Source organism: Bubalus kerabau, chromosome 3 (assembly GCF_029407905.1).
Source record: "Bubalus kerabau isolate K-KA32 ecotype Philippines breed swamp buffalo chromosome 3, PCC_UOA_SB_1v2, whole genome shotgun sequence".
Classification (NCBI taxonomy): Eukaryota; Metazoa; Chordata; class Mammalia; order Artiodactyla; family Bovidae; genus Bubalus; species Bubalus kerabau.
In genome coordinates, this window is record NC_073626.1 from 101,620,767 (window position 1) to 101,633,115 (window position 12,349).

At 37.6% G+C, this 12,349-nt stretch overlaps 1 protein-coding gene across 1 annotated transcript in view; it reads right to left on the reverse strand.

Annotated features, from left to right (window-relative positions):
- Window positions 1-521: 521 nt before the first annotated feature.
- Window positions 522-12,349, reverse strand: part of LOC129647285 (uncharacterized) — a 223,253-nt gene continuing 211,425 nt past the window's right edge. The window contains exon 5 of the mRNA XM_055574438.1: window positions 522-669. The gene's annotated coding sequence lies outside the window, so the exon portion shown is untranslated. The remainder of the gene's footprint in view (window positions 670-12,349) is intronic.

The window sequence follows — 12,349 nt, forward strand, 5'->3', positions numbered from 1 at the left end:
CTCAGTCCATGGGATTTTCCAGGCAAGAGTACTGGAGTGGGTTGCCATTTCCTTCTCCAAGGGATCTTCCTGACCCGGGTCGGGATCAAACCCGGGTCTCCCGCATTGCAAGCAGACGTTTTATCCTCTGAGCCACCAGGGAAGCCCTCTATATGGTATAGATACTTAGAAAATAATTCTAACTTCATGAATAACTTTAGTATTTGTAGTTATATATGTGTCCAAGAGAGATGTAAAGAGCCCTGTTTTTAAACTTGGGTACTTAATTGCTATTATTTAATTGTTTTTATATTTAGGGATATAATGACTCCTATATACTATATAGTACTCCAGGTTAGGGTAAAAGCAGCTTACAATAATTTTATACATGAAATAGTGCTCATGGGAAAAAACAGGAAGGGATAAGTAGTTATGATAGAAAAAGTATTAAAAATACATTTTATTTTTTCTAAAACATAATTACATTTGTTTTTATATACTTAATAATACAAAACTCATAGCACATATATTTCATTACTTGCCTCCAAAAAATTGTTGACATCCTCTGTGGCCATCTGTCAAGGTAGTCATTCCTTTATGTTTGATCAAATTAGAGGAGGATTACACTTCTATGGATCGATGAAGGAAAATATTCCGTGTTCTTGTCTTCTGGTGTTTATTTCCCTGGTCCTGTTAAAAGGAAAATAAGCATAAATTTTGGACAGATATCCAGTTATTCTACATTTTTTTAGATTTATATTTAAGAACATTTTGTGATTCTTAATTAGGTCTCATTAAGAATCACAGAGTTTTAGTCTTACACATAGGATTTGCTAAATATATAACTCCAGCTAAGAAAGAGCTATATCAGATGACTCAATCCTCATATCTTTCAGGATAGGAAACTGAAATCCAGACAGGTTAAACAACTCAACCATTTTTACAATCAAAATGGTGGCAGGGCCAACACAAGAAACCAATTCTTATCATTTCAAATTTAGGGCTCTTTCCTCTAGTTGTCTCCCAGTAGGCAGAACAAAAAACTCTCTGGAAGAGGGAAGAAGATAGGGAATAGTATTATTATCATGACCAAGCTAAGTTTCTCAGCCCTAATAATGAGAGAAAAATCTAGAAAGAAAAAACATCATAGTTAAATAATATTTAGGTTATTAATTCAAGTACAGCATGTACTTAATGGATATCTATTTTAAAATTAAAGTACAATCAAGATTATTTGGTTTAAAATGACCAGTTACCATTTAATTTCTCAGTTTCATCTAGTTATGATCATTTATTTTTTCTCATCTTTGGTACTATAGCAATCTATTATCCACAGAGCAAAAGAGGGTCCTTTTTATTATCTACAGTGCAACATATCAATATTTTTAAAAAGAAAATTGGACTTTAGACACTCTTAGTCAAAATCCTTCAAAGATACCCTAGAGCATCCATGATAAAATCCAAAGGATTACATTGCCTTAAATGATTGGGCACCCTCTGATACCTATCCTAACATACTTCTCCTTGCCGGGCGTCCAAATCCTAGTTTATAAATATGCTAATGGCACCCCACTCCAGTACTCTTGCCTGGAAAATCCCATGGATGGAGGAGCCTGGGGGGCTACAGTCCATGGGGTCGCTAAGAGTCAGACACGACTGAGCGACTTCACTTTCACTTTTCACTTTCAGGCATTGGAGAAGGAAATGGCAACCCACTCCAGTGTTCTTGCCTGGAGAATCCCAGGGATGGGGGAGCCTGGTGGGCTGCCGTCTATGAGGTCGCACAGAGTCGGACATGACTGAAGCGACTTAGCAGCAGCAGCAAGCACACTTTCAGTTTAGGTCTTTGACCCTGGTCCTTCCTCAGACTGGAACACTTCTCCACACAGCCACATGCCTGTTCCCAATGTCTGAAATATTCTTTTCTCTGACAGCAACACCACGTTTCAAGAATTTACTCAAACGTCACCACCCAGAGAGGTTTTCTTTTATTACTAGCTAAACAACTTTTCCACCCTCCATCACTCACCCCTCTCCCTACTGACCCTCATTTTCTATACCATACATGCTTCAGTTCCAGGCAGAGTACTTTCTAGATATTATACAACCCAACATAATCCCTAAGGGACCAGATAGGTCTTGTAATTAAGTATTGAGTTTTTATAGGTAATATAGTAAATGTACTATAATTATGCACCCTCTCTCCCGACTCTGCTGCTGCTGCTGAGTCGCTTCAGTCGTGTCCAACTCTGTGCGACCCCATAGACAGTAGCCCACCAGGCTCCCCCGTCCCTGGGATTCTCCAGGCAAGAACACTGGAGTGGGTTGCCATTTCCTTCTCCAATGCATGAAAGTGAGAAGTGAAAGTGAAGTCGCTCAGTCGTGTCCGACTCTTAGCGACCCTATGGACTGCAGCCCACCAGGCTCCTCCATCCATGGGATTTTCCAGGCAAGAGTACTGGAGTGGGGTGCCATTGCCTTTTCCCTTCCAACTCTGAGCACTCTGAAATAAAATGTCAATATCTTTAAAAGCAAAACATATATTCTAAGTGATATTTATAAAAAGGCAACAAATAGTTCTTATCAGTTTTACTACTAAACAAGTTAATATTAGGTCAGGTTTTATCTTTATATGAGTTGCAAAAACTTTGTATCAGAGCTTTCGGATTTTAGAATTGCAGGTAAAGAATTGTGGAATATAATATATATTTATTTATTTATTGCCTGTCTCCTTTAAGTAATGTAAGCTTACAATACCAATATTTTTTTCGTGCTGCATGCCCAGTGGCTAACAGATAAGTACTCAAAAATATTAGATGAAAGGGTAAGTAATCCTCTGTAAAGATTAGTTTTTATTCTTAACATTATAAATAAATCCTATTCTATAATAATAATATTCTTCTCAATCGAAGGAAAAGTTGAAAAAATTATTTTGAAAGACTCTTAAAATGATTTCTTCTTGTATAGTTCATTGAAAGAAAAAATATGATAACATTTAGATAAAACTACAGGAAACAACACCTGAGCTCAATAGAATTCCAGAAATCTAGGTGCTTCCTTGTGTTCCCATTTTCTATTTAACTACTTATCTATTTATCACTTAACCATTCATCTTCCATCTATCTACCTTTTTCTCTTTGATTTAGATATTTCACCATTCTTGACCCAACACATTATCTCTAAAATGAGAGGGCAGAACTCAATCTTTAGTAGTTCCACGATTTTACTAACAGTTAAATAACTGAGGCAGTAATCATTCTGACTATCCCAGAAGTTGACTGGCTCGTCTCAAAGACATATAATCTTGTTTATCTAACCTACAATTAAAAAACAGAAACTAGTTTTTACTTAAATTTAAGCATGTATGTTTAACTCAAATGAAGTGACACACTTGTCAAATAACCACTTTATGTCACAGATACAGAATACTCAACTTTTGTGTAAGTTTCCGCTGAAGAGTATGCCTAATAATAACAAATATTTATTTAGCATTTACTGTGTACCAGGTATTATTCTAAGTTCTTACAGTATATTATTAAACTTAAAACATCTGTACTAGCTAGATACCAATATCAACCCCCTGTGGTAGCCTGGTTTACTCCTCCCTTTCCCCACCATATGACCATAGGAGGTGCATATATACCTCTCTGCTCTTTGAGTTTGGAACTGGCCACATGCCTTGCTTTGACCAAATGGGGTAACAGCAGACAACACACAAGCAGAGCCTTGAAATATGTATGCTTTAGCAACTTGGTTTCTTCCTTGCTATCTTGCCTTAGTCTCTGAGGAAAAAATGTTTCAGGTAGCTACAGGTCCAAGGAAGATGAGACATGAGGCACAGACCCAGATGCATCTTCCACTTGAACCCACATCTGGTTGAGTCCAGTCTGGATCAGACCTACTCCTCTTACCCACAGATTTCTGAGCAAGAACTAAATGCTTATTGTGGCATGCCAGTGAGATTTTCGTGGTGGTTTGTACTATAGCAAAAGCTCACTGATAAACTTCCTCTTTATAGACAGCAAAAATAAGGGTCAGAGATCAATTTGTCCAAACTTTCATAGCCAATAAAGTGGTAGAGCTAGATATGAAGCCATGCAAGTCTAGTTCAAAGGTCTATACTCTTAAGTCTCTATGCTATATTGACACTGCATTAAATTTGCTGTATCATGAGATATTAAGCCATTAATTAATATGGCAGTGGGTGATTTGGCACATTAAAATTCATAATTGTAAATTTATCTGTCAGTGGACAAAGATGTCCTGTAGCTTTCAGTATAATATTTCATTTTGAGACATTAATAGATATAAAATAAATGTACTTTCTGAAGTCAGATTAATAAGACTACACATCTCATGATGTAGCTTCTCAAATCACCCTGGCACTGAACAGTGGCTCTCAGTACTGATAGCTCTACTGCGTGATTCTACTCTCTGACTTTGGCTGACCTTTTCAGGCATGCATCAGTGATCCAAGCTGAATTTCTATTTTAGTAGCCTGAAATTTGGATGTGTGAGTGGGAGCCCTCATCAAGTGCTCTACTCTAGGGAAAGATGAAATCCCCAGAGCTACCCTTGTTTCTTTTCTTCCTGCCTGTCAAATGCATGATACTTTAGTATCTTCCCAGGCAAATGCCCTTTTTAAATAAGTTTGCCAAACTGTTTTTCTTGTTGCAACCAAAAGAAATTTAACCAAAATAAAGTTTATAAATCCATTGTTCTTTTTCTTATAACTTAAAAGTGCAGAAGAAGGGCTTATTAAAAAGACTGAATAAAGCTTGCATTTTTTTTTTTTATGCTGTTGAAGTAATTTCACAATCATAGTTATGGATTGTGTGCCTGCTGATACAAGTTAAATATTCTTCCATATTTTAAAAACTAGGGCTCATGGACCCTAAAGGATCTGTGGATAGATCTACATTTTATTAAAACTGCAAAAGTAGATTTCCTACATATTTTCCGTATTTAAATACATTTTGTTTATAATGTATTTAATGAGCTTTCTACATTCCTTTTGATAATGAAAAGCAAATTAACATACGGGATTATTTTTGATTCACTCAAATTATTTATGAGACTTAAATCTATTCCAGATATTGTTTTAGATACTGAAGATACAACAGCGATGAAACAAAGTCTCTGCCCTCATAAAGGAATAAGAAAGAATATGAGGGATATAATTTTAAAATTTCATAGCACTATTAGTAATGAATTTGATACATCTATAGAGTAAGGAGATGAGAGTAGCTTAAAAGTGTGAAAGTATAAAGGTAAAATGCCTGTGAAAGTTTATGAGCGATCTTTAATCTATACCTAATCTTCAAGGGGAATACATCGTCATATGTAGGAAATTCTGCAAGAAATCATATGTATGAGTAAACAACAGAGTACAACCATCAACACTGTTGCAACATAAAATGCAATGTTTTATATGCTTTTTACTTTACCAGTGATTTCATATTGACTACCACAATGGAGCCTCTCAGTACTTCTTACAGAGGAGCAGGAAAGAAAATGGAGCCTCAGAAGTTTGAGAAACTTCAGAACTTTGTGCAGTGGTAGAACCAACCATGGGCTTCCCTGGTGGCTCATACAGTAAAGAATCTGCCTGTAGCATAGGAGATCTGGGTTCAATCCTTGGGTTGGGAAGATCCTTTGGAGAAGGGAATGCATACCTACTCCAGTGTTCTTGCCTGGAGAAACCCATGGACAGAGGAGCCTGGTGGGCTACAGTCCATGGGGTCACAAAGACTCAGACATGACTGAGTAACTAAGCTTTGCACACAGCACAGAACCAACTAGGAGGGGCATCTCTGGTGGTTTGGTGGTAAAGAATCCGTCTGTCTATGCAGGAGACACGGGTTCAATCCCTGGGTCAGGGAGATCCCCTGGAGATGAGAACAGCAACCCACTCCAGTATTCTTGCCTGGAGAATCTCTTGCACAGAGAAGCCTGGTGGACTATCATCCATGGGGTCACAAAGTAGCTGCTACTGCTACATCACTTCAGTTGTGTCCAACTCTGTGCAACCCCACAGATGGCAGCCCACTAGGCTTCCCATCCCTGGGATTCTCCAGGCAAGAACACTGGAGTGGGTTGCCATTTCATTCTCCAATGCATGAAAGTGAAAAGTGAAAGTGAAGTAGCTAGATGTGACTTAATGACTAAACAACAAGAACCAACTACAGCCTGGTTTCCAAGTTTCCTAGCTTTTGTTTCCATTATTGATGCCTTTGAAGTATGGTGTTGGAGAAGACTCTTGAGAGTCCCTCGGACTGCGAGGAGATCCAACCAGTCCATCCAAAAATCAGTCCTGAATATTCATTGGAAGGACTGATGCTGAAGCTCCAATACTTTGGCCACCTGATGCGAAGAACTGAATCAATGGAAAAGACCCTGATGCTGGGAAAGATTGAAGGTGGGAGGAGAAGGGGACAACGGAGGATGAAATGGTTAGATGGCATCACTGAAGTGATGGACATGAGTTTGAATAGGCTCCGGGAGTTGGTGATGGACAGGGAAGCCTGGCGTGCTGCAGTCCATGGGGTTGCAAAGAGTCGGATGTGACTGAGCAACTGAACTGAACATCATCTTAACAAAAGACAATTAGTTTCACAGCAGGCAGTGTTGAAATTTCCTTTTATTTACTTTTGTGAGCTACTTGTGAAGTGGGACAAAGAAGCAACATTATTGGGGTTACACAGAAGCTGCTGGTAACAAGTTGAACATCTTTTGTCATCAGGCATAAGCTCAAATCACTTTGGGACAGCATGAGAGAACTGGTAGGAGTTGGAGGAGTTTGAGAATGTAATACTATAGCTGATTTTCTCTACCATTAGATTTAACATAGAGCAGAGGCTGGCAAATTTCAGCCAGTGAACAAATCTGGTTGGCCACCTTTTTTGTATGCCCCCTTGCCCCACCCCCAAGCCAAGAATAGTATTTGTATTTTAAACATTTCAAAAAGCGTCACTACAACAAAAATTCACAACACCTGAAAATTATATGGAATTTAAATTTCAGTGTCCATAAATAAAGCAGAAACACCATGCTCATTTATTCATGTATCACCTGTCACTGCTTTCAAAATGCCCCAACAGCAGTTGAGGACCTGCTGGTCAGCCAAGTCTAAAATGTTTACTATCTGGCCTTTAACAGAGTTTGCTGATTCCTGATCTAGAAGGTCAGAGAATTTTCCAAGGAGATCATAATTTTAGAGGCAGTAATAACATCTGTTTACAACTTTAAGAAATTAATAACTGTAGAGTTATTGGAATTAATGGAATGATTTGAGAGCACCTGAAGCATATGAGTCAATGACTATACTAGGGACCTGAGAAGCATGCTTGTATCTTAGCTACTCTGGCAGCTGATCACTTGGATGACCTCCTTTGCCCCATGCTGTTTGTGATTATTACAGAGGTTTAAATTGTTTAACTACTACTCCTACATTTTCAAATTTGCTGTCTCATAGATTGTTGGTTTAAGACAGCAAGTACAAAGAAACTTCTGGTGACATATAATCAATGAGTAAAAACAGTGTGGAAACAGTGACAGATTTTATTTTCTGGGGCTCCAAAATCACTGTGGATGCTGATTGCAGCCATGCAGTTAAGAGACGCTTGCTTCTTGGAAGAAAAGCTATGACAAACTTAGACGGTGTACTGAAAAAGCAGGGATAACACTTTGCTGACAAATTTCCATATAGTTAAAGCTACGGTTTGTATAGTGGTCATGTATGGATGTGAACGTTGGCCCAGAACGAAGGCTGAGCACCGAAGAATTGATGCTTTTTAACTGTGGTGTTGGAGAAGACTCTTGAGAGACCCTTGGACCGCAAGGAGATCAAACCAGTCAATCCGAAAAGAAATCAATCCTGAATATTCACTGGAAGGACTGATGCTGAAGCTGAAGCTCCAACACTTTGGCCACCTGATGTGAAGAGCCAACTCATCAGAAAAAGGCCCCCATGCAGGGAAAAATTGAGGGCAGGAGAGGAAGGGGGGCGACAGAAGATGAATGGTTGGATGGCATCACAGACGTAATGGACATGAATCTGAGCAAACTCTGGGAGATAGTGAAGGACAAGGAAACCTGGTGTGCTGCAGACAATGGGGTCACAAAGAGTTGGACACAACTTAGTGACTGAACAATAACAACAACAACAAAAATCACTGAGGGAGCTTTCCTGGTGGCTCAGTGGTAAAGAACCTGCTTGCCAATGCAGGAGATACAGATTTGATTCCTGGGACAGGAAGATCCCCTGAGATGGCAACCCACTCCAGTATCCTTGTCTGGAAAACCACATGGACAGAAGAAGCCAGGTGGGCTACAGTCCATGTGGTCATAAAAGGGTCAGACATGACTTAGGAACTAAACAACAACGTCAACAATTAATGAGGAGCATAAAAATCCTATAAATCCTGTCAGTCAGTCAGTTCAGCCAGTTCAGTCACTCAGTCATGTCTGACTCTTTGGACTCCATGAATTGCAGCACTCCAGGCCTCCCTGTCCATCACCAACTCCCGGAGTTCACTTAAACTCATGTCCATCGAGTCGGTGATGCCATCAATCCTGTAAATTTGCCTTAAGATGACTGTCATCAAATCTGTAAGTTGCATTTATCTAATCAAAAGTAACCCCTAGAAGACGCAAATATTCTAAGTCAGTATAAAAAAGAATATGGTGAGGATCATATTCAAAATTTTCTTGAGCAAAATTTTCTCTGATTTAGCAATTAAAATCTGCTGATATTAAAAACAGATTTACAGGCTTCATAGAAGTTTTATGTAATAGTTTTCTAAACTTTATGCTTTTGTAAGTTATCATATTTAAAAATGTTATTTCTCTGAATGTTCACTATAGAGGTCCAATTCCCCTTGATTTGCAATCATACCTCATAAAGCTTTGGGTTGTGATCTAATTTTTAATAATAAAGTTTCCTAACATTCTTTGTAACTGAAAACAATGACATTTCTTGAAAAATTTAACACTTACTTTAAAAATGTTAATAAACACTCTATCAAAGATTAGGAAAAATAAGTGATAATATTTATTCACTCTATATATTCATTCATTATTTCTCCAGTAAACAGACGAGTAGAAACTCTTTGCCAGCCTTGTATAAAAAAAGAGATAAATGATAGTTTTTGTTTTCAAGGAGGTTACAGGCAAGTAGCTAGAAAAGTGAAAAGTATACAGATTTTTGAGATTTAGTCTGTTAACTTCTTTAATAGATGTGAGCTGCTCACAGATGTAAAGAAGCTGTTACTTTATACCTAGAACAAAAATGAACTCAGTTTCTGGTGGTGAAAACAGAAGAGAAACTCTCTTTTCAAAAAGGATGCACTTTAGCTACAGAAATAAGGCAGGCAGGGTCAAGTGAATGTTTACCTAGAAAAAACAATATATATTCTTAATGGATGACCAAATTCTCCTTTTCTCTTAATTCCAGATCGTTTACACAATACCAGTCCAAAACCTTTGGGAGTCACATGTGTTTTGGAATTCAGAACTTTCTAGTTTTGAAAGGGAAGTTTAAATCCATTATAATGGTGAAAAACACACCAAAATTAAAAAAACATATCATCAATTTTTAATGTCTAAAACATACATCAAAGACTGCTTGGTATCAAACGACAATTTTAGAATTCTTGTCACTGATAATAACTGATTCAAAAAGAATAAACTATCATGAATTGCTGAATTAATACATGAAATGTAGTACCACCCATGCAATGGAATATTATTTGGTCATGAAAGGAATGAAAATTTGACACAGGGTACAGTATAAATGAAACTTGAAAACATTATGCTAAGTAAAAGGAGCAAGACACAAAAAGCAGTTCAGTGTATGACTCTATGTATGTAAAATGTTCAGAATAGGCAAATCCATAGAGACTAACAGAAGACTAATGTTTGCTAGGGCTTGGCATAGAGGGGAATGAAGACTGACTGGTAAGGGGCACAGAGTTCCTTTCTGGGGTGATGAATATGTTCTGAAATAAGTGGTAATTGATATACAACAAGGTGAATACACCAAAAAGCATTGACTTATATAATTTAAAATTGAAAAATTTATAGCATATAATACAGCTGTCATCAAATTTTTTTATATGAAAAGAATGAACTCATTTTATTAGAGAAGTTTTTATTTTTAAAGTATTAAAAATAAACTACTAAGATAAACTACTGAACTATAAAAATAAACTACTAAGCACATATGAGTACATATGTGCTAAGTGGCTTCAGTCATGTCTGACTCTTTGCAACCCCCTGGACTGTTGCCATCAGTTTCCACTATCCTTGGGATTCTCCAGGCAGGAATACTGGAGTGGATATTCATTTTCTCCTCCAAGGGATCTTCCTGACCCAGGGATTGAACCCATGTCTCTTAATGTCTTCTGTGTTGGCTTTGGGATCTTTACCACTAGCACCACCTGGGAAGCCCAAGATGAACTATACTAGGGAAGGATTTCAGTTTATGACTATGAATAACCACACAGTTCTAATAAGACCTTGCTAAAAGAAAATAGTAAAAAAGCTCTTCAGACACTTCACATTTCAAAATCTAAGCACGAAGACAAAAATCTAACCATGGAACATGTAAAATTAATATGGATAAGTAAACATAGGAAAAGAATAAAATAATAGATTAAACCTGGTTTAGACTATAGTGTATCCTTATTTCAAAGATATTATTTCATAAATTAAAAATTCCAGATGCTAAAAACAGTCATCAAGAATTAATCTGGGAAAAAAAAAAAGAATTAATCTGGTATTTTTTCCCTCTAAATTCAAAATTCAAATTCTTTATATTCCAAATTAATTTAGGAAGTATTTATAAGCCAATCTAAACCCTTACAATAGGATCACTGTGAACAATGGTTTTTGGAAAGGAGAATAAATTGAAGATTTAAATTGAATAAACTAAAGAAGATTTAAAAGAATAAACTGAAAATTTAAAATTGAAGATTCAATCAGAAGAATGAAAGAATGAAGAAACTAGAATCTGTCTGAATTTGAATAATTTTAAGTTATAACATGAAAAATGAGTATTATTGAGAAAAAAGAAACCAGAAAAGAGCGCTGAAGAATTGATGCTTTTGAACTGTGGTGTTGGAGAAGACTCTTGAGAGTCCCTTGGACTGCAAGGAGATCCAACCAGTCCATTCTAAAGGAAATCAGTCCTGAAATTTGTTGGAAGGACTGATGCTGAAGCTGAAACTCCAACACTTTGGCCACCAGATGCAAAGAACTGACTAATTGGAGAAGACCCTGATGCTGGGAAAGATTGAAGATGGGAGAAGGGGACAACAGAGGAGAGAATGTTGGATGGCATCACCAACTCAGTACATGTCAGTTTGAGTAAACTCCTGGAGTTGGTGATGGACAGGGAGGCCTAGCGTGCTACAATCCATGGGGTTGCAAAGAGTGAGATATGACTGAGCGACTGAACTGAATTGAATTTCATCCATTTTGATTCACTGATTCTTAATATACCACTGTTCACTCTTGCCATCTGCTGCTTGTCCACATCCAACTTCCCTGATTCAAACTGCCATGATCTATGTTTTCTGAACGCTGAGTTTTAAGCCAACTTTTTCACTCTCCTCTTTCACTTTCATCAAGAGGCTCTTTATTTCTTCTTCACTTTCTTCCATAAGGGTGGTGTCATCTGCATATCTGAGATTATTGATATTTCTCCCGGCAATCTTGATTCCAGCTTGTGCTTCCTCCAGCCCAGCGTTTCTCATGATGTACTCTGCATAGAAGTTAAATAAGCAGGATGACAATATAGCCTTGATGTACTCCTTTTCCTATTTGGAACCAGTCTGTTGTTCCACATCTAGTTCTAACTGTTGCTTCATGACCTGCATATAGGTTTCTCAAGAGGCAGGTCAGGTGGTCTGGTATTCCCATCTCTTTCAGAATATTCTACAGTTTATTGTGATCCACACAGTCAAAGGCTTTGGCATAGTTAATAAAGCAGAAATAGATGTTTTTCTGGAACTCTCTTGCTTTTTCAATGATCCAGTGGATGTTGGCAATTTGATTGCTGGTTCCTCTGCCTTTCTAAAACCAGCTTGAACATCTGGAAGTTCAGGGTTCATGTATTACTGAAGCCTGGCTTGGAGAATTTTGAGCATTACTTTACTAGCGTATGAGATGAGTACAACTGTATGGTAGTTTGAGCATTCTTTGGCATTGCCTTTCTAAGGGATTGGAATGAAAACTGACCTTTTCCAGTCCTGTGGCCACTGCTGAGTTTTCCAGATTTGCTGGCATATTGAGTGCAGCACTTTCACAGTATTATCTTTCAGGTTTTTAAATAGCTCAACTAGCATTCCATCACCTCCACTTGCTTTGT